Raw genomic sequence first — 5,000 nt, 5'->3', positions numbered from 1 at the left:
GGATAATAAGAAAGTTGAAAGTGTGGATGGAATAACAGCTGAGATTGCACAAGCCTTCAGAGAAGAAGCGAGAAAGGAACTGATACAATGACTCAATATAATATACACGGAGGGTGGGGGGGCGAGGGGGGTTAGAAATAAATGAATGAAATGTGACAAAAATGGTCCTTTTCATGAAAACCAGACACTTTCATGAGAACGACTATGATTTCCCTGGATATGAAGCTATATGCAACAGAATGCAAAGAAACAGAACAAGAAACACGATTGTATGTGCATCGAAGATCATGTGTTCACGTGATGGGTACAAAGGAAGCAAAGAGTAAGGGAAGGATCTGGATGTGTGTACTGTGGAATTCGAGAAGGCTTTTGATCGAGTGAACTGGACAAAGGTGGTTGAGAATCTGAAAGATGTTGGAATTAGGTGGAAAGATTCAGTTGGTGAAAACGTTGTCGATGGGCAGAAGTGAGTGACCTATGAAGAATCTGAACTGGTAGCATAGGGAAAGGGATGAGACGGGGATGTTAATTATCCCTCATCTTCTACAACACTGACGATGAAGCAATTATGAGGAAAGTGCTGTTGGAAATGGAGGGAGAAGTAAAAGATGGAGGCAAGAGGATCAGGATTGTGATCTTCTTTTTTCATATGCAGCATAAGGCTGCTGGGTAGCATCAGTGACTAAGGGCATGGCTGTGCAGCTGATGTAATACCTTCTGTAAGTCAGGGCAGCAATTTGCAATTTGTTCATGATGCCGGCGATAGCTCACCTTCTGTTTGAGATGAACACTGCAAGATCTTTAACACCACCAACTAATGTCGGCAGATGGGACGTCCGTTTAACGTCCATCCGAGGGACAACACACACATTGATGAATCACCCTGCCTGCGAAACACTGAGACGACAGTTTATAGCTGGGTTGGATTCAAACCCAGGTTAGACAGTTTTGATGCGAGTGAGCATACCTCGACCATCCTGTTAGTTCAGGATTGTGATGTTCACTGATGATAAAGCCCAAGATCTGCATTGAATCTACTTCAATCCATTTGTTAAAGATTCCTGGAAGGGACAATAAAGTGATTGACCATCAAGAAGAGTGAAATGAAAAATACAAAATAACCAATCAGTAGCTTCTCAAACACAGCACGGGAAACGCCACTGCGAACCGGAGACAGATGTCCGCAATGACAGACACCACAGTTCACTGTATGTGTGTGTGTGTGTGTGTGTGTGTGTGTGTGTGTGTGTGTGTGTGTGTGTGTGTGTGTGTGTGTGTGTGTGTGTGTGTGTGTGTGTGTGTGTGTGTGTGTGTGTGTGTGTGTGTGTGTGTGTGTGTGTGTGTGTGTGTGTGTGTGTATATATATATATATATATATATATATATATATATATATATATATATATATATATATATATATATATATATATATATATATATATATATATATATATATATATATATATATATATATATATATATAATTAATTGGACACCTGTGGAAACCCACTGGAATAGACATGTATAACATTTGGACATCTTGAGTTAGATGCTGCACATATAGTTTTACAACATGGTTACCAGCAATTCATCAGATCCAAAAATGATGTATAATGTACACAGTTTACTTCCTTCACATGATATGTGAATACATGTCCATGCACATGTGAAATACAGTTTGTAATCTGTCATTCCACATCATGTTAAATGTCGGTTCAAGATCTCAATTCTCCCCCCACCCCTCTCTCTCCTCCTCTCTTTACTCTATTATTCCCCCCCCCCCTCATTGCGTGCACTGCACAGGGGAGATGAGGGAGGGAGAGAGGATATTGTATAGGGGAGAGGAGGAAGGTATGGGTTGAGGGGTGGGTGTGGGTGTGGAGTCACTTACTTCTGCCTTCACTTGGGAGGATTGAATTGACCCTATGCACTAAGCGAGTCACGTCACAGCGGAAGGTAAGGCTCCGCCATATTGAGTGGCAAAAAATCATGGCTACCACGTACATGTCACGCGAACTTCTGGGCTATTTCCATGGATTAGATGATATTTCTAAGAAGAGGTACTGCGAAAAACTGAAGCTATGTGGTCTTAGTGAAGATCCTTATATTATTTCAAAGGATAAATGGACAACAGAAAGGTAATTTTGGCCTCAAATCGTTTTCCCTGACATCTATGTTCACCTTGTTGAAACGCCGAGTCCTTACACTCAAGCCAGCCTGAAAGCCTTCAAGAGTATGGACGCTTACTCATATGTCGCCGGGTTTGTTAGTGACATAATCTCGACGAAAGCTGACAAGAACTGTATTATCGTGAGGGCAAAGGTCAGCCTGTTTTCTTTCATTTCACTATTATTGTATTCGTTGTTGCTTGTTTTATTCAGTAACAAGCATCACTTTTTTTTTAACCTGACTGCTGCCACAAGTTAATTTCAAGTGAAGCTCTTGTCTAAATGGTGAGTTTGTAGAAAATCTTCGTTCGTCAGTTTGCTTACAGATACATGATATTTTTTTCATGACAAACATCCGGTGTAATGCCACACTGCTGGGGATATTTCCAAGTGCTAGTTTTTTTTTATGTATTATACATATCGATGTGACTTTCTGTAGTGAAAATGTTACATTGATTTTTTTTTTCAAATTTCTAAAATGCTATTTAAAAAAAACTATTTAATTTAATCTGCGATGTAATAGCAATAAGACAAGTTTCGAGGAAACACCTCAGAACTGTGCGCGTTTGACAGCTGTTAGAAAGGCGATCCAGCCTATCTCATTCTGTCAATAAAACAAGGGATATAATGCATTTTAATGATACAAATCAGACAATATTTTGTAACCACCGGCTATTTAATACCAACTACTGAAATAACTTATCAGAAATTAGTTACATACTGAAGACAAAATGAGGCCTCACAACCAGTCATGTTCGCCAGGTCGCCATTTTTCTCTTCTCAGATATCCAAAGATTTCGTCGGTCGACTTCGCCGGGAAAGCGGTAAAACTGCCCTCCAGAGCCTTTAGTATATCGCTGAGTACATCCCGGGGCACAACAACTCTTACCCATTTGCAGAAAAAAAAATTGCTTGCTTGGAAATAACGGTGCAGTTGGTGGAGACTATCACGTGACCGGTGACGTCATCTAAATAAGCATAATTGATTGACTTGACTTGAGGGGGGAGAACCTGCCTTGACTCACTGACTTCTGTCGTTCATTTTTAATCTTGAAAGCGTCGAATACACTTCACTTCACATGTTAAAAATTCCTCAAAACCAAACAGGTTTTCAATAAATAATTGAATTCCATCGTTAATCCACATATTCAATTTACTGAGTACAAAGTTTTTTGAAGTATTGTTTTGGACATAATTGGAAAAGAGTTATAACTTGCCTGAAATAAACTCTTTATATATCCCCCCCAGGAAGATGAAAAATATAATTAAACGAACAGTTCGATCCCTAACTTCAGTTTTCCCTAACCCTTCCTCTTCTACTCCCCCTCACTGCTTCCTCCCTCACTTCTCCCTCCTGATCAGATACATTCAAAAGGGCTATTTAAAGTAATTCCAGAGCAGGGACCTTACCCTCACTCTTCTACACCCCCTTCCTCTTCTATTCCCCTCGCTCCTCTCCCCTCACTCCTCTTCTCCTCCTTCCCCTCTCTCCTCCTCACCACATCGCGTCCAATCAGATACATTCAAAAGGGCTATTAGAATGCATTTTTATCTAAAAACACCAATATTTGTCCGATTTTCTCACCTTTTTCTGAAACTGTAACTTACATCATCTTAACGACGACAAAAAAGTTAATCAGATGGTGAATTCGAGTTAAGATAAACCCATGGGAGTGTAAGAAAGCTTGAACAAACTTGTGAAAGCACCATGCAGAGAAGGTTCCCACCAAGTTACATCTAAATCAGGTGAATACTTTTTAAGAAGTCAAAAGTAGCGATCCGGGAATCCTATTGGTTCACGAAAAAAGTGAAAAAAATATTTTCACGAAAAAAACAAGTGACCACTATATTCGTTATTGTTGTGTGTCTGTCTGTCTGACTGTCTGTCTGTATGTATGTGTGTCTGTATGTCTGTATGTCTGTATGTCTGTCTGTCTGTCCCGAGCATAGCTCCGTGGGTTTTGATCCGATCGTGATAAAATTTTAGTGGGAGGTTTATATCATGATCTTGTTGTGTTTTCCTGAAAATGGGCGTGGTGCTCCCATTATGGGTGGAGCCACGCCCAAAAAACATGTGTTTTTAGGGGGTAACCAATTTCAATTTGCATCTTCTCCTCGGGGGTTTGTCGAATCTGACAGTGGTTTCAGTATTTGGTTAGCCCAATGGCACCTGCATAGCCCCACGGAGCTCGATTTTTCATTTTCGTCCCAAGGTCAAGGACACAAGGTCACGAACTTAGAAAATTGCGAATTTTGACTTAAATTTTTCTTGTCCGAGGGGTTTGTCGAATCTGGCAGGGATTTCGGTATTTGATTAGCCCAATGGCACCTACGTAGTCCCACAGAGCTCAATTTTTTTCATTTTCATCCCAAGGTCAAGGCCACAAGGTCATGAACTTAGAAACTTGCGAATTGTGTTTTTAGGGGGTAGCCAATTTCAATTTGCATCTTCTCCTCAGGGATTTGTCGAATCTGGCAGGTGTTTCGGTATTTGGTTAGCCCAATGGCACCTGCATAGCCCCACGGAGCTCGATTTTACATTTTCGTCCCAAGGTCAAGGTCACAAGGTCAGGAACTTAGAAAATTGCGAATTTTGACATAAAAATCATACGACCGCCCAAACTTTGAGAGCTCGGATGACAATATTTTTTATGCATAATCTTGAGGTCATTCCCCACCTAAAGTCTTGAAACCATTTTGCTCTATCTCGAACACTTTGCCCGTGGCGCCCCCTTCAAGTTTGTTTTTACGCTGATTTCATCAAAGTATGGATAATCCGATGAGTGTGAAATGCCATATAGCCTATATGACGTTATATTGTTCCTGGAATGT

This window comes from Eptatretus burgeri, chromosome 7 (genome assembly GCF_056783735.1).
Source record: "Eptatretus burgeri isolate ZD-2024b chromosome 7, Ebu_testis_v1, whole genome shotgun sequence".
Classification (NCBI taxonomy): domain Eukaryota; kingdom Metazoa; phylum Chordata; class Myxini; order Myxiniformes; family Myxinidae; genus Eptatretus; species Eptatretus burgeri.
This window is presented reverse-complemented; position numbering follows the sequence as displayed.